Below are 24,536 nucleotides of genomic sequence, written 5' to 3' on the forward strand. Positions count from 1 at the left end.
AGTGTGTGTTATAGTGTGTGTGTGTGTTATAGTGTGTGTGTGTGTTATAGTGTGTGTGTGTGTTATAGTGTGTGTGTGTTATAGTGTGTGTGTGTGTTATAGTGTGTGTGTGTTATAGTGTGTGTGTGTGTTATAGTGTGTGTGTGTGTGTGTTATAGTGTGTGTGTGTGTGTTATAGTGTGTGTGTGTGTGTGTTATAGTGTGTGTGTGTGTGTTATAGTGTGTGTGTGTTATAGTGTGTGTGTGTTATAGTGTGTGTGTGTGTGTTATAGTGTGTGTGTGTTATAGTGTGTGTGTGTGTTATAGTGTGTGTGTGTTATAGTGTGTGTGTGTTATAGTGTGTGTGTGTTATAGTGTGTGTGTGTGTTATAGTGTGTGTGTGTGTTATAGTGTGTGTGTGTGTTATAGTGTGTGTGTGTTATAGTGTGTGTGTGTTATAGTGTGTGTGTGTGTTATAGTGTGTGTGTGTTATAGTGTGTGTGTGTGTTATAGTGTGTGTGTGTGTTATAGTGTGTGTGTGTTATAGTGTGTGTGTGTGTGTTATAGTGTGTGTGTGTGTGTGTGTTATAGTGTGTGTGTGTGTGTGTGTTATAGTGTGTGTGTGTGTTATAGTGTGTGTGTGTGTTATAGTGTGTGTGTGTGTGTGTGTTATAGTGTGTGTGTGTGTGTGTGTTATAGTGTGTGTACTGATCATCTAAACAAGAGGAGATACTTTGAAGAATCTAAAATCTAAAATATATATAGGTTTGTTTTTTTGTTTTTTGATGACTTTATTAATAATGAAATGGAAACTTTTGAGCAGTACCGTACATGAAATTATTAAAATGAAAATATTACAGATCTGTAAGTAATGTGTTTTACAGTATTAGGATATAAAGGCTGAGTAATCTGATTGGATGTTACTGAGAGAGATGTTGATGTAAAGTGTATAAATGCAGGTCTGGTTGAGTCTCAGCGGTGTGTTTTATCTGTCCATTTCTGTTTCAGAGCAGAATAATGAGGGTTTAGATGTTCTCTGACTGATCTGAGATCTGCTGTGTGTCAGGATCTGAGACAGGCTGTATTTATTAGCGCTGAGCTTCGTGCTTCTCAGCAGAACTTCTGATAAAGAGATATAAGAGTATCAGCACCCGGTCCCTCCTACCAAACCCAGAGACGAGTGGCACTCTGAGGATGAAGGATGAGCTGAGGATGATGAGTTATAGCTGCACTAGGCATCAGAGAGGTTGAGTTATGTTGAGATACAGTAGTTGGAGAATGAAACTGAAGCACCTGGTTTTATTTCACAATAATTGATTGTGGTGACGGACAGTTCTGGTGGAAACAGGAGAGTTGAGGTGCACATTGAATTCTGCGTGATTTGATCAGCCGTGGTTTTATGTTTTTTGGATACAATCCGGGTTAGCACCCGAACATCCCTATCAGACAGCTTCCTCTTACAGCGTCCACAGTTAATCCTGTTGGATGTGGTTGGTCCTTCTTGGTGGTATGCTGACATTACCCTGGATACCGTGGCTCTTGATGCATCACAAAGACTTGCTGTCTTGGTCACAGATGCTCCAGCAAGACGTGCACCAACAATTTGTCCTCTTTTGAACTCTGGTATGTCTCCCATAATGTTGTGTACATTGTAATATTTAGAGCAGAACTGTGCTCTTACCCTGCTAATTGAACCTTCACACTCTGCTCTTACTGGTGCAATGTGCAATTAATGAAGATTGAACACCAGGCTGCTCCAATTTAGACATGAAACCTAAAATCCCACACTAAAATGATGACAGGTGTTTCAGTTTCATTCTCCAACCCCTGTATTTATGTGTGAAGGTGTGTATGGTGTTGTGTTAGGGAGGTGTGTGAGGGTGAAGGAAGGCTCTAAATTGAGGTTTATGTGTAAATAATGTATTATACAGACTCTGATTGGCTGGTGACGCCGGTGTTTGGCAGTGATTGATAGAACCACAGTTTAGAACCGGATCACATCCAGAACCTTCAGACTCTTGAGATGATCTCAGGCGGGTTGGATCTGCTGAGGTTCTTCTTTCTTTAGTAAATTAGAGTTACAGCAGTACGATACACTATTGGATTATTCACACTAATAAAACTGTTTAAAAACATGTCATCGTATTTGGTGGTGTATGAGGTGTTGGTGTGGGTTGAGCTGGTACAGCAGCTCATTTAAATTCTTCCTCCTGCACTGTTTACTATTTATTTACAGTTTATTTATGTTTTATTTACGTTTTTTGATGGAACTCGTGTGCAGAGAGGCTGTGTGAACATCAGCTCCAGGTTTTGGATCATCACTGTTCTTTGGGTCGGTTCCATCTGGATTCAGCTCCAGCGTTTCTGACTCACAGAGCTCTGCATGAATCAGTCCTGTAGAGATCTGTGTGGAAAATCCTCCATCAGCACTTCTGCACTTTCAGACCTGAAGAAATAAAGAAATAAAGAAATAAAGTCTCAGGTCTGGATTTTCCCGGCCGGTCAGAAGAGAAATTCAGATTCAGATTTAAATTTAATCAGTGTTTCTTTCTCCATCTTTAACCCACTTTCTGCTGTAATGCAGTTTATTATGAGTATTTTCTGTATGAATCTGTAAAAACGAGCGAAAATTGTACATTTTCACTGAAAAAAGGATAATTAGGGTTGGTTTCTTTTTTTACTTTAACCAAATCTATTAAATATAAACACATATGTATGTATATGTATTTTAATATACTGCTGCTATTTTAAGTATAATTATGATGATTATTTAAATGAGTCATTGTTAGAATTAATGTCTCTCAGACAGTAACGAGTCTTCAGATCTGTTTGATCTGGATGCTGCATCGCTTAGCAACAGGGGTCAAAGAACATCATCAGACACTTATAGGACCCTCGACCACATCAAACATAAAAACATCAGATAAAGATATTTATAGATATTAACAGCAGGAGTACGAGCTCGTACGGTCCAACCAATCAGCTGCTCTGATTCTGTAATAAAAATCAGCGTAAATTTAATTCTGTCTAATTAGTTAAAACATTTAAACTGCATTATGTTTGGAAATAAAAAAATAATTTTAAAACTCAAAAACAGTAAATGAGGGATGTTTGTTGGTTGTATGTGTATATATGTGTAAATATCTGCCCATCTGCGGGTCAGTTCTGACAGTAGAGTCACCATCGACAGTAGGTACAGATCCATCCCTCAGAGAAAGTCTGCTGGCTAATCCAGCTGTGTACTGTTTGAGGTTCCGAGGTTCAACCATCAGACCCAAATGTCGTTTCTTTAACTGATCTAGTGGGCGGGGCTCAGGTGGGGGTTGGTTGGTGAGGGGTGGAGTCAGTGTGGCTCTATGCAGGTTTCCTTATTGTGATGTAACAAAAAAGAAGCCAATTAAATGGCTCATAGAAGCAAATGATTCCTGACACCAAAACCTTCACAGAAATATTCACAGAAAACAGATGAATTAGTCAGCAGACTTCATCTGAAGGAGGGATCTGTACCTACTGTCTGATGTATGAACTTCTAAATAAAGACTTTTCGTGTTTCTATCCCATCTAAGCAAAAACTAGCTTGTTTTTGTTTTGCCATTTATCACAAGTTAACACTAACATGGTAAACCCTCAGTGTAAACATGGGGCGTGGCCAGCAACAGCTTATTTGCATAAAAGTGAAAGGCCCCGCTCATTCTGAAAGAGACTGAAACTGGTGAGAATAGAGCTGTGAGATCTTTATCTTTATATGAGGGTGATTTTGTGTAAAGATGTTCATAAGCATGTTTTGTAAAAAAATATGGATCTCCTGAATTCTATCTATTCTAATCACATTTCAGCACTAAAAATAATAAAAATATCAGATTAATCTACAGATAAAGCAGAGTGTAGATCTAATCTGAGCTGAGATTTCTGGGGATTTTCAGGTTAAATATATATTTTAGATTCAGTCGTGTTCAGTTCTATATTTAGAATCAGCCTAAAGTCATCCCCCGAGACTCCGCCCCCTCAGTGCTCTGTAAAGAGCCGAGGTCTCGGACTGCGTTTACGTCTGAATCAATAATCCAGACGCGGCGGTTCTGCTGCGGTTCTGCTGTCAGGCTGAGGTCCGAGTCTGATTAATTCCACTCTTCATCTTAACCCGACTCTTCCTCACCAAACCCATTATCTGTAACTGGGTCAGACGGTACTGTAACCCCCCCCCCCCCCTCATCCTCCTCATCCTCCAGAGGAGCTGCAGATAATGGATGGAAGGTAAAAAGGTTCTGCTGGATTATTCTGTAATCTCTCTCCTCTCTACACAAATTCACTCCAGACTACACACGAGTTCTTAGAATTAATTTTACTGTAAAACTAAAGAACAAACACCAAACAAACATCCAGTGCAGATTTTACACTGGGATTAAAAAGTGTGTGTGGCGGGTACGGCAGGTACAGGCAGACTGTGTGTGGTGGGTCTGACAGTTTTGTATGTGGCGGGTCCAGGTGTAGTGTGTGTGGCGTATGCGGGCGGAGTGTGTGGCAGGTCTGGATGCTGTGTTTGCTGTTGGAGGCTTAACCCCGGAGTCAGTGCCAGGCTGAGTGTGGCAGGCTGAGTGTGGCAGGCTGAGTGTGCCCGGCTCTCTCCGGCGGCTCCGGGGGTTTATCTGCCTGTGGCAGGGCCCTGGCACCGGCGGCGTGACAGACGCTCAGCCTGCAGAGATCAGACTGCCGGGTCTGACCCAGAACCTCCTGCTGAAGAACCGGCAGAACCCACCCAAACATCCACCATACCCTCACTATTCCAACCATACCCTCACCATTCTCACCATACCCTCACCATTCTCACCATTCTCACCATTCTCACCATACCCTCACCATACCTTCACCATACCCTCACCATACCTTCACCATACCCTCACCATTCTCACCATACCCTCACCATTCTCATCATACCCTCACCATTCTCACCATTCTCACTAGTCTCACCATACCTTCACCATACACTCACCATTCTCATCATACCCTCACCATTCTAACCATTCTCACCATTCTCACCATACCCTCACCATTCTCACCATACCCTCACCATTCTCACCATACCCTCACCATTCTCACCATTCTCACCATACCCTCACCATTCTCACCATTCTCACCATACCTTCACCATACCCTCACCATACCTTCACCATACCCTCACCATTCTCACCATACCCTCACCATTCTCACCATACCCTCACCATTCTCACCATACCCTCACCATTCTCACCATACCCTCACCATTCTCACCATACCCTCACCATTCTCATCATACCCTCCCCATTCTAACCATTCTCACCATTCTCACAGCGATAAATTCATTTTCAAGCCTCAGAAACCACAAGTTAACAAACAGCTCCTCAGATAAGAGTATCTAAATACTTCACAGAGTATTTTAGTTTGTTTAACACTGTTTTTAAGTTACTACATGATTCATTATGTGTTCCTTCATAATCTAATAGATCACTTTACTATTCATTTACTGTGTAGAAAAATAATAAATAATAATAATAAATAAAAAAGTGTTCAGACTTAATACTGGTTCTGTAAGTGTTTCTCTTCAGGCAGGAGGTGATGTGGGTGAGTGGGTTAAAGGTTCTGTAGGTTCTGTTCAGTATGATGAGATTCAGCAGGTTCTGATTCTCCGGGTCTCACAGTTCAGTCTGTTATCAGCAGTGGAGGAGATCAGAGATCAGTTTCAGAACAGATCTGTGGTTCTGGTTCTGCTGCCTTCGGCTCCTAATACTGGAGGAAAATCCCACCAATATTTTAATATTTATTGACAGTGCATTAATTAATAGTGAATTGGCGCAGAATAAGTGAGTAATCAGTGTTTCAATAAGAGCTAGAGGTGCTTCAATCTACCGGATATGAAGAAATACACCACAACCCACCAGAGCCCCGCCCACTAGATCAGTTGAAGAAACTCTATTTTAGTCTGCTGGTTGAGAAGCTCAGAAAGTACACAGCAGGATTAGACAGCAGACTTTGTCTGAAGGAGGGATCTATATCTACTGTCCGTGGCAAATCAGATGAGAGAGAGGTTCTTCTATCATAGTTAAACACAAATCTGATATTCATGAATACAGGCTTGTGTGTGTGTGTGTGAGTGTGTGTGTGTTTTCAAATAAACTGCTTTTATTAATGGATGTTTGAGAGATTAGTGAATTTCACCAACAAAATAGAACTGGTCCGAAAATGAGAGTGATAAAAGTAAATTACATATTATATAAATTAAATATATTATTATGTGCTGAAGTGATAGATGTGATGATGTAATAATAGATAAATCAATTAAAGATGATCAATTCATTAATATGAATTTTTCTTTTTTATTTCCTCTATAGGGAAACCATCTTTCTCTGGATTATTGAATGAAGGAAACATCAGAGGAGTTTGGGCAGTTTCACCGACACAAAGCTCTGGTGAGCCACTTTATATATTCACTAATTTACATATTCACCAGTTCACACATTCACTAGTTTACACACACACTGCCTGACCAATATAAAAGTCTCCACCTGGATGTAAGTGAGTAAATGATGTGTTGGTTGGTTGATGCTGCAGTTGTTCTGCAGGTTTAGGTTCAGTAACAGTATGTGCTGAAAGAATGAGGTCAGCTGACTCTACCTGAATAAACTGAATATAGAGCAGATTATTCCGTCAATGGATTCATTTATTCTTCATATTCCAAGATGATCAAGATCAGTGGCACGAGATCTCGCGAGATTAAATGTGACGATATTTCTCGTCTCGCGGGAAGAAAAAAAATAGTTTAGTGTGGACTTTTTAAGAGGGATCTGGCAACCCCGTAGCGACACAGCGGGTAGCTGAGGAGTGAGAGCAGCTCTCAGCAGAAGAGGAAAATTCGGGGTCTGGACCCAAACGTTGTCGAATGCGGACCCAAACCAAAAAACTACTGAGAAGGATTTAATTGTGCGGCGCAGTAAATCACAGACCAATCACGTGTGGGGTAAGATCACCAAACGCTCTCTTCAGTCAGTCAGATCTGTGCAGACGCGGTAAGGAAAAATAAAAAAATAAACACACCGCTCCTCGCGTGGGATCTGACCCGTGTTGTCAGGGTCGCGGTCGTGAAAAAACGCCTATATAAGGAGATAGGGAGCCTGAAAACGGGCGGAAAAACGAGAACTGGACCATACTGAACTCTAATTAAATAACTTACCCCTGATATAGAAGATGCTTCTGCTACTTTTAAGTTGTATGTCTGGCTGCATTTTGGCTCCAGTGGAAACAATAAACGGTAACAGAGAGACCAACAAGACACAAACCATATATAAATACTGTAAGTAAATCCTACACCTGACTGTTTCATAGACAGCTGTACCAATCCCTAAGCTCTGTACTGTATTTAATAACATGTTCTGTCTCTGTTTCACTTCAAGCATAGTCTTAATATGACTGGTTATGGTTCTGCATAGTTAAATTACAAGAGATTTAGGAGAAAAAACACAAACCATAGTCTTAATATGACTGGATGTGGTTTGCACTTATTGTTTGCACTATATAAGACCTAGAAAACTTTTATTTATTTTTTAATCTTATTTTTATTTCTATTTCCTATAAAATCAATGTGTGAGAGAAACCAGTCTGTTAATTGTGTGTTATATGATTTTGTCAAATAAAACTCTAAAACGTTTTCAAGCCATTTTTCTTTTTTGACATTTTCTTTAAAATTTTATTTTTAAATTTTGTCTCGTCTCGTTCTCGTGAACCCAGTATCGTGTCTCGTCTCGTGAGATTAGTGTCTCATCACACCCCTAGTGTTTGGTGAAGCTGTGTTTGGTAAAGTGTGAAGCTGTGTTTGGTGAAGCTGTGTTTGGTGTGTTTGGTGAAGCTGTGTTTGGTGTGTTTGGTGAAGCTGTGTTTGGTGTGTTTGGTGAAGCTGTGTTTGGTGTGTTTGGTGAAGCTGTGTTTGGTGTGTTTGGTGAAGGTGTGTTTGGTGTAGGATTGCAGCGGTAACCGGTTTCACGGTATACCATGGTATTAAAATGCACGGTTATCATACCGTGTGTGTTTGCTAATTACCGGTAAAACGCAAGCCAGCGGAGAAACTCACCCGCGCATGCGCAACTCTGCTCCGCTTCAGCTCCTCAGCACACAGCGGTGAGAACAGCAGAAAGTGCATCAGACTAAACAAATCTCCGTCCGCCTAAAAAAAGGCTAAACTAAAATCAGCAGTGTGGGACTATTTCAGAGACCCGCCGAACGCACCCGAGGATGGTTATCCGATTTATAATCAATGTGGCCGTAAAGTCACAGCTAAAGGAGGACATACGTCAAACCTGTTCTCCCGTCTCCGAGAACACCACCCCGCTGTGCAGCGCAAAGTATGTGTTTAGTTTATAATTTTAATCTGAACATAAATAAAACCTCTTTGTAGTCGTGCACAACCCCTGCGGTAAGCGCCCGCAAAAGCGCTGAGTTATCCGAAATTTGGGCACGCAGGTACAGGCGTGAAGTGCGTGCTACGATGGATTCACGTGTCCGTGTAAAGGTCCTGGCCGGACTGGATGTGAAAGACGCCATTCATTTACATGCGTTCATTTTCTAATTCTGACGTGCCTGTTTTTCATGTGTTAAAACCAGACTCGGTGTGAAAGCCTTAAAATAGAAATCTCTATTGTGAGGATCATGTCAGAAATAAATCCCCTCTTTCTGCAGTATCTGGTTATATACCAACTCGGCAGTAAAACGGACGTTTACAACAGTTGTTGATCAGACACTGACCCAGGCTCAGTTTATCAGATATTAAATAATTTAAACTTAAATAATTGTACTGAATATTTTAAATACAGGATCTTTACTTCTTAGAGGACATGTAACGTGTGTAATGTGTGTGTGTATGTGTGTATACATTTATATATATGTATATATATTTTTTTTTTATATACACTCTTAATGCCCTTAAGAGTAGTGGAAAAACCTGGTTTCCTTCACCTGATGGTGTACAGTTTATTTTTTTTAAGGAGACATTATCTACATCATTGTTCCAGGTTTCTACAATAAATAGTTAACTGAACAAAAAACATTTCTTTAAGGGTCAGTTTAATAATGTAGGTAACAAACTGTGATACCGTGATAACCGTGATACCACGGTATTTTCTGAGACGGTTATCATACTGTGAAAATCTCATACCGTTGCAACCCTAGTTTGGTGAAGATGTGTTTGGTGTGTTTGGTAAAGTGTGAAGCTGTGTTTGGTAAAGCTGTGTTTGGGTCGAGCTCTGGTTCTGATGTTGAGTTTTATCACTTTTTATAAGCGTCAGTTTTTTTCTGTTTGCAGGTTAAATTAAATCAGCAGGATGTTTTTAAAGCTTTGATTCTTTACGTGTTTCTTTGATGCTGTTCTTTAATTTAATACTTTAATCAGTTTATGAGTTACTTGTTTCATTATCATAAGAGTGAGTGTGTGTGAGTGTGTGTGTGTGTGTGTGTTTATACCGCGCTGCTTGACTAATTGAATTAAAATTGATTTCTGAAGAGACGCATAATGAGTTGAGATACAAAAACAGCGAGGAGCTTCCTATCATCAGTGTGCCCACAGCCCTGTACCCACCTGTACCCCACCTGTACCCCCCAAACCCCACCTGTACCCCACCTGTACCACCTGAACCCCACCTGTACCCCCTGAACCCCCCTGTACCCCCCAAACCCCACCTGTACCCCCCTGTACCCCCCAAACCCCACCTGTACCCCTTGAACCCCACCTATACCCACCTGTACCCCCCCTGTACCCACCTGTACCCCCCCTGTACCCCCCTGAACCCCACCTGTACCCCCCTGAACCCCACCTGTACTTTATATATACACCCGTGTTTATATTGAGGGGTAAAATAAACAGGTTTTAATGTAAAGTGTGATCAGTGAGGCGAACTGCTCCTGTATATTGAAGCTGCCACTTTTGATTATATTGGTAATTTAATAATTTACCTTTTATTATAATGATTAATTGACTTGTCAGGGTTTTTTAAAGGACCAAAGAATAATAACTTAACTGAACTCTAACAGACCATGAAGAACCTTTTAGATCCTTCAGAGCATTTAGAGTGTTCTCTTTATTATACAGCTTTATTAAAAACTGTAATATTATGCAAAATCTTAAACTTTAAAGTCATTTATTCTTTATTTAGTTGAGTATTTATTGTTTCTCATAATCTGGATTCGAACATTACTGAAATATTCACTATTCACTGTATACCTGTAACTCTACCTCTTCACTACTTTACTTTAACTGATGCTCTCAAACACTTTATTAAGAGACAATAAATTCAAGTAATTAACTCTTGATGAGTTCAGCACAGCTGTTAACTGAAAGCCTGAATTCCAGGAGACTCTACCTCATAAAACTGACTGAGAAAATCCAGCAGAAATGTTCAAAACTGATCCTCTAAACAAGAGGAGATACTTTGAAGAATAGTTTGGATGAATTTAGTATTAATCTACAATGCAGAACATTTTTAAATAATGAAAAACTGTTGACTGTGTTTATACATATCTAAAAAATAATATTTCTGCTTTGTATTTTCTTTTCTGCAGTTTTCTATATAAAAATCAATGTATCACAGTCAGAGTCCCGCTGGCTATAGAGGACCCTGGAATAAAGAGCTGTATTTTCTTTGACAGAGCTGAACTGACAAACCGTGAACCTGAAATCACTGCTGTCTAAAGCAGACCCAGCGCCGGGTCGTTTCTATATAAACTGAGGACAGTAAAACACACTGAGACTCTCAGACCAAACATCTCAATAATACAACTTTATATCTGTCCTGGAATAAACCCTGATCATCTCTACCTTACTGTAGTTAAATTATAAGAGTTTATTTAATGAAAGCAACAAATTATAATCATCTGTTAACGGTTATCAGTAATGACTCTGAACATTAAAACACTCTAGACCTGAGCTGCTTCAGACCGGCTCCGGATTTAACCGACACACCAAAACGAGAATCAGCCCGAACCACATGCCCCAGCGCCCCGGATACTGAGTATAATATGTGTCAATGCCCAAATTCTGAGTGTTACAGTTTTTAGTAGAGTTTAGTAGAGTTTAGCACAGGTTAACTGTGTTTAGTAAACTTTAACGGTGTTTAGTTTAACAGAGTCTAACAGCGTTAAATAGCATTTAATAGCGTACGGCCATGATCCTGATTCTACAGTAGATCTGTGGAGGAAATGCTGCTAAAGCTGGGATTAGTGTTTTAATCTCTTTAGCAGGTTGAAGTGCACAGTTTGTGATTTTTCTTCAAGAGGTTTTTGTGCTTCAGATTCACAAAGCTGTCTCCAGCGCTAATCCGGCTATCAGAAAGCATTATTTTCTCTTTTAAATCATCCATCAGTATTCAGCTCTACACCTCCACTGATGCCCTACAGCACAGCTCTGCTTCATCTCAGGATTTCTGTTTATAAATCAGGCGTTATGTTTTACTGTAGAGCAGTTCTCTTTCTCCCGCTGCATCCCTCCTATTGGTCGAGCTGTTTCAATAGTGTGTGAATGAGACCAACGTTTATATAATGATATATTTCTTAATTCTGGTGGATAACATCAGTCAGAAACAGATGCTGTAAAAAATATTCTCCAGAAATTGCTCTTGATTTATGAGATATACTGTACAGTTTTATATACTTTTATTTGCCAAAGGAATTTAAAACCTGGATGTTTATTTAATGATTTGTTACTCGTCAGTTTCTAACCCAACTGCCACAATGGCGAACATTCAGTGAGCAGTGATGAGCTCCATGAGTCGTCCTGTTGGTGCCAGCACTGTTGGCAGACGGCTGCACGACACAGGAATACAGACCATTACCACACCACCATTAACACCACAACCAAACACTGCAGTGGCTCTGAGCCAGACTGTCATGTTACGACTCTTCAGCTTCCTGCTTTTATCTTGGTGAAGACGACCAACGAATCACAAATGTGTGGAAGCTCTGCCCAGGAGGAACATTAGGAACCTCTACAACTCCACACTGAGACATCTGGCATGTTGCAGCTTTACACATGAGTTACTCTCTACTACTGTATGTGTAGATATATATAAATATTAGAGATATTACCCTAAATAACAGAATAAATTTATAATCATTTATTGATCCTGATCACTTTTGTCTTCTTACTGAATAGAATTACAATCCCACACTTTCTCCTGAGTGCATATTTATTTATGTATTTATTTATGTATGTGTCTGTCGGTGAAAGCTGGGAGTGAGGTAAATGAGATAATTCGCTGGTGGGGAATTCTGGGTCGCCTCTGGTATTGCAATTTCCAGTTTCTCAAACTCTAAGTCTGAATGACTTATTAATGCACGCAGCATCAAACGCAGCGTATGAAGAGTTCACGCAGGTTTAGCTGCGACTTTTCCTGCGAACTGCATCCTGAAGCGCTGATCCAGCCTGATCCGTCCTGCAACTCAGATCAGAACTCCACTGATATACATACTGATATATATACATATACATATATATAGTATTTAAGAAGAAGAATGCTGCTGTTAGATATGTTATATTTGTGGTTTTGGGTGAAGAAGATGAATAAGCAGAATTCAGGCTGCAGTACTGTATAAGGATGACCCTGCAGAAAAATATATATATATATATAAATATGATTACACACTTTGCACACTAATATTCACACTTCATACAGCATAAATCCATAAAATAAAGCACTGACCTAGAGCGGTACTGACCGTTCTCCTCCATAAGCTGCAGTCTGCAGGCGTGATGATCTCAGTGTGATATGGTTCTAAAACAATATCAAGATACGTCTGGATACTTTTGCAATAACCATTTTCTCAGTGATATTAAAAAACTCTGAACAATATTTTATGATTTCTGTTTATTATTTTGCAATACCTTACCAGCCTACACTTACACCATAACAACATCTTAACAACTGCATTACAACACCTTGGCAACATTCAGGCAATATCTTAATAACCAACTACTATAACCATAGCAACACCTTAGCAACAAGCTACAAACACCTTAACCTAATCAGAGCTAAGGAACTAAACTCAGATTTACATATTCCACTAGATGTTTGTGTTTTTACGTCTTTACTGATGCTGTGAATATTTTAGATCACTGGTGTAAATCTCGGAGGTATTTCGTATTTTAATACAGATTGTGATAAATCTTAAAGTTTATATGAGTCTAATCTGTGCTCAGTATTAATACTGTGTTTATATTTCCTCAGTATTATATATGAATAATTTTTAGGTCTGATCTGCAGGACTGTGGCGTGTGGAGATGAGCGAGTGGGTGAAGGTTGTGGGACAGATTGGTGGGACGTTTAGTAAATGAGGTGAAAGGATCTTCTCTGATTTCCAGAGCGTGAAATCTCATCCCACGCTTTGTTAACCGGTGAAATCTTTTATAGTCTCTGATGGAGAAATTCCTTGTTACTGAAGCGTTCAGAGAAACAGCCGGGAGCTATCAGCCAATCACGCTATTTGATTTACAAAACAAGAAAAACTACATAACTGTTCCCTCATTAACATTAACCCATTAGTCCTAGCAATTAAATGCTCTTATATTGAATTATATCGAATTGTTGTCAGAATTTTATACAAATGTTTGTTCCCATTTATAATAAGTGTCTCTAATAATTATGTAGTTTCTACAAATTACTGCCATCCAGACCCTCAGTCAGCCAGCCGTTGTGGCTTTGTTTGTAATGGTGCTGTTGTGAGTGAGAAACCTGCACTGCTACAGACTGTAAGCGTTTCGTCTTTAACACTGAATCCAGGTTGTGTTTAGGATCTGATGATGATGATGGTCAGGGTTGAATTTGCAGGTCTTTGACCTGTACTGAAGAGTTCACAGTGTAAACTGCAGGTGTGATTGATGATCTGAGGAGCATCATCTCATACAGTGAGAGTCGGTCACTCCTAGTAGTGATAGGAGGAACATTACTAACAGTGATCTCAGTGATCTGTGCAGAACATCCTGCAGATACATGTGTTGCCGCTTTCTCTCCTGCAGAACTTTCATTTTTCAGCAGGATAATGTTCACTCACACACAGCAAGGGTTTCCCAGGAACACAGTCTTCACCAGATTACAGCACTTCCTCGTCCTGCAGATCTCCAGATTTATCACCAATCCAGCATTTATGGAGCAGCTGGGACTCAGCTTCAGCTTCAACCTACGAGTGTAGAGATACAGGATCTACAGGCCCAGCTGTAGCAACATCTGTGGGTAAATGTGCTGCAGGATCCATACAGAACCCGTAGAACCTCCATACCCAAACTCCATACCCAACTCTCAATCTCAGCCTATATCCAGCATAGAGGAACCAACAGAGTCTAAACTTGATCCTCCTTTCAGTTACAGAACACACTTACACTATAAACTCATTAATGAACTGTACATATTATTATTACACTCACACAGATAAACATTCACTACATTACAGCTATTAACTCTTACTGTAGTATTGAGAAGATGAATTAGTGAGTTTATTCAGTTTTAAAGAAGATAAACCAGAATAAAATGGTCATATTTGACAGCACTGCTCCGGCTCTGAGAGTCAGAGTGATTGATTATCAGTGATCTTGGAAAATAATCAGAACTGGACTCAATGTTCCTTGGTGTAAAATCAGCAGTTTCACCTTCCCCCAGGTTCCTGACCTTCCACAGCGTTTGAGTGTGGTTTGTAGACGAGTGTGAGTGGAGGTTTTTAATAAGCAATCGATCATCTTCATTTAACTCCATGGTTCTGCCTGACCTTCCTCTGCTCCAGCTTACATCTGCACTTTATTCCTCCAGCTGCTGCAGATCTGTGTCAGCACATCCATTCATTACAGCCCACAGTCCCACTGATCCATCACTCACATCACAGCCCGGAGATACCAGTATTTCACACGCTGTACCTGCTGCACTGTTTACTGTGCCCTGACTCCATCTGTCTGTCTGAATCAGGGAGGGAGGTTGTGGGGAATTAAACACTGGGGTGAAAGATATAGACATTAATGTGATGTACGATCTTCGGCTAGTGGGCTGGGTTTATGTCATTTTTGGACAAAATATGATAATTAAAGACTGTTCCATAACAGTTTTGGCATTTCAGCAGCACTGCTGAGGTAAATGTGTGATTAAAACAGCACTGCTGAGGTAAATGTATGATTAAAACAGCACTGCTGAGGTAAATGTATGATTATTTGTTTGGGTTAAAACAAACTCCTGTTGGTTTGTACTCTCTGTGTAAATCCTGATTGAATTTATGGATGTTTATTTACCCTGCTGTTCTGATTGTTCTTTACGGTTTGGTGAGATCTGTCCATGTTCTGTTTCTGCTGAGGACGCTGTTGTTTAATTGATCAGGGATATAAAACATTAAGGAGATGTTTATATTGTGTAATGTACTGACGGGGAGGTCGTCCCTCGAGTCGAGTCGAATGATGACAGGAGTTAAAGGCCGATGTTTTCTCTGCGTCTGTAGTGAAACAGCGAGGGGTCGGAACAGAAGATCAGCTCAGACGTTCAGATGAAAGCGATGGTGATGTTAAAGAAGGCGAGCGACTCGGCGACCGGCGATCCGCCGCCCTTCATGCCTCCATCTGTCTCGCCTCTGTCTCTGCAAAACTGCCTCTAATTGCCAATTAGGATCCTCCTGGCCGTGTTTACAGCTTCCGTATTCCTCTCTCATTACAAACTGCCGCTCAGCAAATTACCATCTCCATACCGCGCATTAACCCCTTATCTCCACCAGCAGCAGCATGCCTGTAGTCTACACCAGACCTCCACCCTGACTGGTGCCATTTAAAATACTGCCATTTACACTACCGCTATTTACACTACCATCATTTACACTACTGCCATTTACACTACCGCTATTTACACTACCGTCATTTACACTACTGCTATTTACACTACCGCCATTTACACTACCGCCATTTACACTACTGCCATTTACAGTACTGCTATTTACACTACTGCCATTTACACTACTGCCATTTACACTACCGCCATTTAAACTACTGCCATTTAAACTACTGCCATTTACACTACTGCCATTTACACTACCGCCATTTAAACTACTGCCATTTAAACTACTGCCATTTACACTACTGCTATTTACACTACCGCCATTTACACTACCGCCATTTACACTACTGCTATTTACACTACCGCCATTTACACTACCGCCATTTACACTACTGCCATTTACAGTACTGCTATTTACACTACTGCCATTTACACTACTGCCATTTACACTACCGCCATTTAAACTACTGCCATTTAAACTACTGCCATTTACACTACTGCCATTTACACTACCGCCATTTAAACTACTGCCATTTACACTACTGCCATTTACACTACCGCCATTTACACTACTGCCATTTAAAATACTGCCATTTAAACTACTGCCATTTACACTACCGCTAATTACACTACCGCCATTTACACTGCTGCCATTTAAACTACTGCCATTTACACTACTGACATTTAAACTACTGACATCTAAACTACTGACATTTAAACTACTGACATTTAAACTACTGCCATTTACACTACTGCCATTTACACTACTGCTATTTACACTACTGCCATTTAAACTACTGCCATTTACACTACCGCCATTTACACTACCGCTATTTACACTACCGCCATTTACACTACCGCCATTTACAGTACTGCTATTTACACTACTGCCATTTACACTACTTCCATTTACATTATCGCTATTTACACTACTGTTATTTACACTACCACCATTTACACTACCGCCATTTACACTACTGCCATTTACACTACCACCATTTACACTACCGCCATTTACACTACTGCCATTTACACTACCGCCATTTACACTACCACCATTTACACTACTGCCATTTACACTACTGCCATTTACAGTAATGCTATATAAACTACCAGCATTTACAATACTGCCATTTACACTACTGCCATTTACACTACCGCCATTTACACTACCGCCATTTACACTACCGCCATTTACACTACTGCCATTTACAGTACTGCTATTTACACTACTGCCATTTACACTACTGCCATTTACAGTAATGCTATATAAACTACCAGCATTTACAATACTGCCATTTACACTACTGCCATTTACACTACCGCCATTTACACTACCGCCATTTACACTACCGCCATTTACACTACTGCCATTTACAGTACTGCTATTTACACTACTGCCATTTACACTACTGCCATTTACATTATCGCTATTTACACTACTGTTATTTACACTAGTGCCATTTACACTACCACCATTTACACTACTGCCATTTACAGTAATGCTATTTAAACTACCAGCATTTACACTACTGCCATTTATACTACTGCCATTTATACTACTGCCATTTACACTACTGCCATTTACACTACTGCCATTTACACTACTGCCATTTACATTACTGCTATTTACACGACTGTTATTTACACTACCGCTATTTACAGTACTGCCATTATCATTTTTTTGTATGAATAAATTGGACTTTTCACTTTATTCAGATGAAGACAGAAGGTATTATTTCATGTCTTTTGGGTGTTTTGATTAAAAAAGTTTATTCATTTAATTTAACAAAAAAGTAGTTATTAATTAATTATTAATATGAGTTATTACAGTCAGAGTTATGCTAACGATGGCCAGTTATTGTTGCACTAATTCTAGGAATTCAGGCTGAGAGTTCTGGGATAGTTTGTGTTGTGCTGCTGTAGATTTGTGAATGTTTCCGTCGGCGGAGGATAATCACACTTTAATTAAAATATTTAATCAGAAATTTATGATGAAACGCTACAGAGTGACTCGGGATAAAATCACTTTTACTTTCACTGAAAGTTTAGGACGTTCTTACCTGTAACCATAAATATTTAATATCGACACAGAAATGATTGGGATAAATAATAATATTTATATTATTTTAAGAACAGTTTATACCATTCATAATAAAATAGCATAATAAATACATCATAATTACAGGATGCTGAACGTTTTGTTAATTAATCAGTGTGGAACTTTTCTTCTCAGTCTCTGCATGACTGAATATTTTATTTTATTTTATAATAAATTATGGTGACAGCTGGTGTGTGTTTTTGTTAATTACTGATGATGTGTTCTATAGTTTATTTAAGGACTATTATTTAAACTGCTGTAGGGTGTAATATGTGTGGGGTTTGGTTGGTTACAGTTATAGTTATGGTTATAGTTATGGTTATAGTTATAGTTGTAGTTTATAGTTATGTTATGTAGTGTCTGTAGTTTGTGTGTGTTGTGCTGGACTGATACCGGACGCAGTGTTTCCTGTTCTGCAGCTGCTGGTTGGAAGCGGGTCGGGTCGGCGGTGCCAGAAGCTTTAAGATTCTCTGGGTTTTTCTCCAGGAAGCTGCAGTTCTGTTAGTTTAGGTGCTGAATTTTATAAAAGAAGGAGGAAACATAAGATATGCAGTACATTTATTTCACATTTCAACATAAAGAACTTATTAAAGGCCTTCTTCTGCACATAGAGTGTGGACTACGCCCAATATACTATATATCATATTTACAATGTTCAAACAAATAAGAGAAAAGACCAATCTATAAAGTCTTTAAGTAACCCCCTGTGTATGTGATTGCTGACTGGTGATTGATTAATTGTCAGTGTTCATTACCTCTTTTATACCATAAATCACTGTGTATTCTCAGATTAAAGCCTGTGATAGGCTCTGTGATGTTGTGATGAGTGATAAGCTGGTAATGGTTTATGTAAGATGAGGCTGGTTTCCGGGGGCGGGGTTTAACCTTTAGTCTGTAGGTAATTGGTAGGTAATTGGGTTTTGTTCTGGGCGTGTTGGTGGTAAATGTCAGTTTCTGACCGATCGCTGTTCAGCTTCAGTCTCTGAGTGTTTCTGAAGAACGAGGCTCAGATCTGAAGAGCTCCTCTAAAATATCACACTTTAATCTAATAAATAATCCAATCAGGTGTTTCCGTGTCTCGATCTCTGCAAGATTAATGCTTCAACTCACTTTAGAGCCAAACCATCCGCATGCAAATGAACTCATCACTCCAGATAACAATAAACTCAGATTTAACTCCTTCCTTTAAAACGTCTGAAGATCGAGTCTGTAATAAAGCTGAGGAACAGCGTTCTACTGATTTTAAAAATGTTGTGTTTGGGTTTGTGGACCTTCTAACATCAATATTTAATCAGAAAGTGTCACATTAATTCACCGGCAGTAACTCCACAAACCTACAGATATACTTCTTATTCTGCAGATTAAAATATCTCTCTCAAAAACCACTTAACTGCGCTCTTATCTCAGGGCTGAACATTATTTCTCAGATATCTGTCAGGATAAAGTCAGACTCTGCTTTATTTATTATTAAATGATGGTTCACTGAGTTACTGAATTAAGATGTTTATACATTAATTGTTGTTTCCAGCAGTTGTTGATTCACTTTTAATAATAAAGAGAATAAATAACGAATTGTTCTTTCAGTGATGCTATAAAAGAGATACTGAGGCTTCCCTAAATAATTTAGTTGGGTTACGGTTGAGTTAATATAGAATTATTTGGGTATTCTGTGAAGTTTAGACAGAATTTTGAGGGGATTCATTTGAGTTATATATGAATGTTGTTGGGCTGCGGTCAAGTTCAGACAGAATATTGTTCAGTTATAAAAATGTAGAGTTAGACTTTTCTCAGTATTTAATTTTTTACTGGTATTTTATTGGCAATTTTATTGATGTTTAGTTAAGTTTTGTTTGGCTATAGTTGGATTAAGACTTTAAGAGGGAGGGTCCCAAGTGGTCCAGCGGACTAAAACACTGCCTCTATGATCAGGAGATTGCTGGTTCAAATCCCGGTTATGCGGCTTGCTGTCAGCTGTCAGAGCCCTGAAAGGGCACACTCAAGAGCAGACTTTAAGAGTTATACATTTTGTAGAGTTGCATTCAGGTTCTGACAGTGTTTTATAAGTGAATGTTGAAGCCTGGTGTGGTGGAGCTCTGCAGGTACAGGTGTGGTGAGTATGCTGTGGTGAGTACGGTGTAACGGTGGTGATCGGTGTGGTAAGTACAGTGTGGTGAGTATGGTGTAGCGTGAGTACGGTGGTGATCGGTGTGGTAAGTACAGTGTGGTGAGTATGGTGTAGCGTGAGTACGGTGGTGATCGGTGAAAGGGTGGAGTAAAAGTGTCACATTCTTCACTAATGTTATCCAGGTGCTTGAACTGTTATGATAACATTCTCTTAAGGCCTGAAGTGCAGAGTGTGGAGTTTTACAGCACAGAGAAATGGAAAAATACTTGGCAACCCTTTAAACACCTTTCCTCTCTCACCCACCCTCTCTCTCTCTAACTCTACCTCTACCTCTCCTTCTCTCCTTTTCTCCTTCTTTCCTTCTTTCTATCTCTTCTCCTTCTTCTCTTCTCCTTGGTTCCTGTGGTTCTGTTGAAAGTTGTGAGAGCTCGGTGAGAAAGTTGTGAGAGCTTGGGGAGAAAGTTGTGAGAGCTCGGGGGGATGAGGGCGGGTTCTGACCCGTGGGCTCGGCTCTTCTCTGGCTCCGGTTCTGGAGCTGGATGAGAAGCCGGGAGATCATGTGATCATCTTCTCTGCCAAATCACACAGTGATGATCAGGAACGTCTGAAGATCCAAATATTTGAGCTTGGAAATCAGAGTGAAGTGGAATTTCCCTTTTCTCTCTTTCACTCTTTCTCTCCTGCTCTTTATTCTGCAGCTCTGCTTTAACCCTGTGAGTTACGAGGTTTCTGTAGAAATTCTTGCAGCAGAGAGGAAGTGATGTAAGAACTGTAGTTTACTGTGGGGGAAAGTAGTATTTAATAAATTAAAATCTGCAGCTTATTAAAGAACAGAGAGATCTGGTAATTATATCGTAAAAAACAGAATCTAATCAAATAAGAGTTTGAAACAATAGAGTACAGAGCCAGGATTCTAATGCTAGCTGAGCTAGCTTAGCATTAGCATTTGTTTGATTAGAACAGCACTGCTGAGAGGAAGATCTCTAAACTACAACAGAACTTTATTCATCCGCTGCTCCTGATTCTCCTGTTCCTCTTCTTACTGTAGAATAAAATTATTACCTGTTCATCCTCTCTCAGGTAGATCACCTGACCCTATACCTGCCCTCCCATCCCATAATGCACCTGTCCTTCCTCCCCCTGTGCTCCAGTACCTCCTCACTGCCTTTTGAGGATTCCACTTCTATAGGGCTGTGTTGGTTTGTTTGCTGCAGTATTAAAATGTTACTGTATGTTTGGTAAATATAATAAAGCATGTATTTTATATATTAACATTTTCATCTTTAACAGTTTTAAAGAACCTTTAACTAAACGTTTTAAAGCTACAAGTGGCTCTTTGAAGTGTAAAAGTTCTGTTACATTGCAGACACTCTTTCTCTCTCCTTTCTCTCTCTCTCTCTCTCTCTCTCGCCCCCTCTCTCTCTCGCTCTCTCTCTTTTTTTTCTCTCTCTCTCTCTCTCTCTCTTTTACACCCCCACTCTCTCCCCCCCTTTTTCTCTCTCTCTCTCTGGAGTTCAGTTCAGCGCCCCGGTGTACTCATCCCCATCTGGCCCACAGCTGAAAACTATTAGCACTGCTGGAACTTCCTCCCTGCTATCCTTCTCTCTCTCTCTCTCTCTCTCTCTCTCTCTCTCTCTCTCTCTCTCTCTCTCTCTCTCTCTCTCTCTCGGGCGGTGTTGGTGTTGGTCGGTTGTCGGAGGCGGTGGGTTTAGGAGTTTCTGGTGGATCAGCTGGTAAGAGAAGGTTGGGTTGTATTTGCTGTGTTTGGTGTTTGTGTGGGGGTTTGGAGGAGTGTTTGGGGGGTTCTGGGGGGTGTTTGGGGAGGTTGGGGGGGTGTTTAAGGGTTTGGATGGGGGGGGGGGTTGGCCGGTTAGCTGTGCCGGGCTGCCGCACTGTGAGCTGGGAGGAATGTGTGAGGCTGTGCTGGTTAAACTGGGCTGGTATGGGATGTTTACTGTCAGCATGGAGAGCTGAATTCCAGAGCTGGCGCTGATTCAGCCTCACAAAGCCCTGTTGTTGATCTGTAGTAGCGCTGTAGCGCTGGACGGTCCGGCGGGGGCTCTGGGTTAAACGCTGGCGGCGTAACGACCGGATTAATGGATTTCCCACCAACTTATTTCTTCTGTTCTTTTCATTTCTTTTCACACCTCATGATGAATTACTGCAGATCAGAACTGCTGAATCAAGCGTCCGACTGGATCAATAAAGAACTAATTACAGAAGAGTTTCTACTGATAAAAAGAACCTGAATGTGGTTCTTTAGGTTCTGTAAGATGTTTGAGTTTGAGTTGTTCAAGTAGTTGTTTAGGTAAGTTGTTATGGTTTAATAAAGAACTATATTCAAAATTTTTCTAACAAATTAAGAACAGTTTTCCTGAGTTAACACTCTTTAAAACATCTAAATGTGATTCAGTTCTTTGAGTTTTTTAGAACTAAGTGGTTTTTTTGAGTTGTCGTAGTTCTATAAAGAATCTATAAAGAAAAGGTTTTCCTCTGTTCTGAAGAAGCCGTTGGGTTTTCAGCAGTGTAATCTCTGAGTTTAACAGTTTGGGGTTTTTCATTTGTTTTGATGGCTCATGATGAATTGTTGTAGATCAGAACTGGCGGATTCAGACAGGAGAATTTCACAGGGTTGAAGTAGGTCAGCTGGTTGTTTGAGAAGTTTTCCTCATTTTCGAATTTGGGTTTGTGTTCGGATCAGGAGGCTCTGTGGAGACTGAGCTAAAGAATTTGATCAGTCTTTCAACTGGGTTTGTCAAGACAGCAGTTAACCTTCCTCTTCTCCCTCACTCTTTCTCTCTCTCTTTTTCTCGTCTGTGTGAAGTTTTTGGGCTGATCGTTTGAATAAAACAGTGTAAAGTAATGAGTTGGAAGCTCTATGCTGAGCGGTGTGGTGGAGCTGAGCTGAGTGTTCAGTCGGGTTGGTTCTGTTTGGTTTGTTGGTTCTCAGTGCTGGTGTGGGGTTTTTTGTTTGGGGGGTGGGGGGGTGGGGGGTCGAGTACATGTAGAGGATTCAGGGCAGGACAGTCCCAGACGCCGATCGAAAGAACTGTTTAAACCAGATAAAGAACCAAGAAGCGTCCAAATGGTTTTAAGATGTTATGGTTCTACAAAATCCTCTCTTAAACTTTTCCACAACACAGAAAACGCTTTAATCAGACAAAGCATTAATAAAATACCTAAACGGTTCCTTGAGTTAAGTCATGATTCTATAGAGAACAACATGAGTCTATCTCTACTGCAAAGAAAGATTTGAGTATTGAGGTGGTTATTTGAGTTGTCAGGTTCTATATAAATAGGTAAATACAAAACATTTTACCAGATAAAGAACCATTTAAGCATTTCTGGTTCTTGTGTTTCTATATTAGTCAGTCTACAAAAGGTATTTACACCAATCTGAAGAATCCTTTTGGTTCTTTGAGTTTTCAGGGTTCTATTAGAACTGTATATAGAACATTTTCCACCAAACTGAATAACTTTTACCAGCCAGAGAACCATATAAGCAATATTGACATGGTCTAAGTAGAACTGTATTCAAAAGGTTTCCATCAACCTGAATTTTACTTTAACCAGGCAAAGAACTGTTTACACACCCAGATGGTTATTTATAATTAAGTATTAGTTTTAAACCAATTTAAAGAGCTATCTGAAAATGGCTCTAAACTTACCAAGAACGATTTAAACTAATTTCTTTAAAATACCATCAAAGTGGTTCTTTAAGTTCTACAGGATTCTCGCAAGAACTGTTGTTTCCAGTACATTTAAGTAACACTGTTCCTGACAAAGAACAGTTTAAGCAACCAAGTTGTTCTTCAAACATATAGATGGTTATTTGAGTTTTCATGGTTCTATAAGAGGTTCTGAAGAACCATCTAATGTTTATTTAAGTTGTCCTGGTTTTGTAAAGAACTTTATATATTATTTTCCACAAACCTGAAGAACACTTTAACCACACTAAGATCTATTTAAGCATCTAATTGGTTATTTGAGTTGTTTAAGCACAGAAATGATTATTCACCAGTTTGAAGAACTAGTCTACAAAAACAGAACTACATCTGTAACTGTCTTCACTCGTCTAAAAGCTGTTAAAGCTTCCGGTGGTTCTTTAAAGGTGTAGTTTGTTCCACCGTGTGAAGAACGCTTTACTCAGGCAGAAAACTCTCCTGCAGTTTTTCAGCATCTGCTCAGCATTTTCCAGGCATTTTCCTGAGACGTGTGCCAGAGGGTCACGTGAGCGTTTCCCGCTGCCTGTTCGTACAGCCGTGTGTTTCTGAGCTCAGTAAACAGTGTAGAGGAGGACGGGTCCAGAGAGAGTCCGGTTCATCAGGCAGGAGGCGATAAAACAGACGCCGCTCCTGCCAATCACAGTGAGTGGCAGGTCGTCCCGGCGGACGGCAGGTGTAAACCTGATAATAGTTGGAGAGTTAGGGTTTAGTGGACGTTTATATTCCTGCTCTTTCTGAAGCTTCAGTTCAGCAGAACAGAGCGGCTGAAGCTCGCGGGAGCGTCTGGCTTTACTGATAAA

General features: G+C 40.0%; 1 protein-coding gene across 6 annotated transcripts in view; it reads left to right on the plus strand.

Annotated features, from left to right (window-relative positions):
* The window catches only part of gulp1a (GULP PTB domain containing engulfment adaptor 1a), a 91,745-nt gene that overhangs the window by 21,800 nt on the left and 45,409 nt on the right, over positions 1–24,536 (plus strand). For 4 of the 6 annotated variants that reach the window (XM_049484672.1, XM_049484669.1, XM_049484674.1 and 1 more), the window contains exon 2: positions 6,342–6,419. The gene's annotated coding sequence lies outside the window, so the exon portion shown is untranslated. Of the gene's footprint in view, positions 1–6,341; positions 6,420–21,513; positions 21,745–21,932; positions 22,320–24,536 lie in introns of those variants that run through there. The other 2 variants (XM_049484670.1, XM_049484671.1) reach the window with 2 other exon arrangements.

This window comes from Astyanax mexicanus, chromosome 11 (genome assembly GCF_023375975.1).
Source record: "Astyanax mexicanus isolate ESR-SI-001 chromosome 11, AstMex3_surface, whole genome shotgun sequence".
In the NCBI taxonomy this organism is placed as follows: Eukaryota; Metazoa; Chordata; class Actinopteri; order Characiformes; family Acestrorhamphidae; genus Astyanax; species Astyanax mexicanus.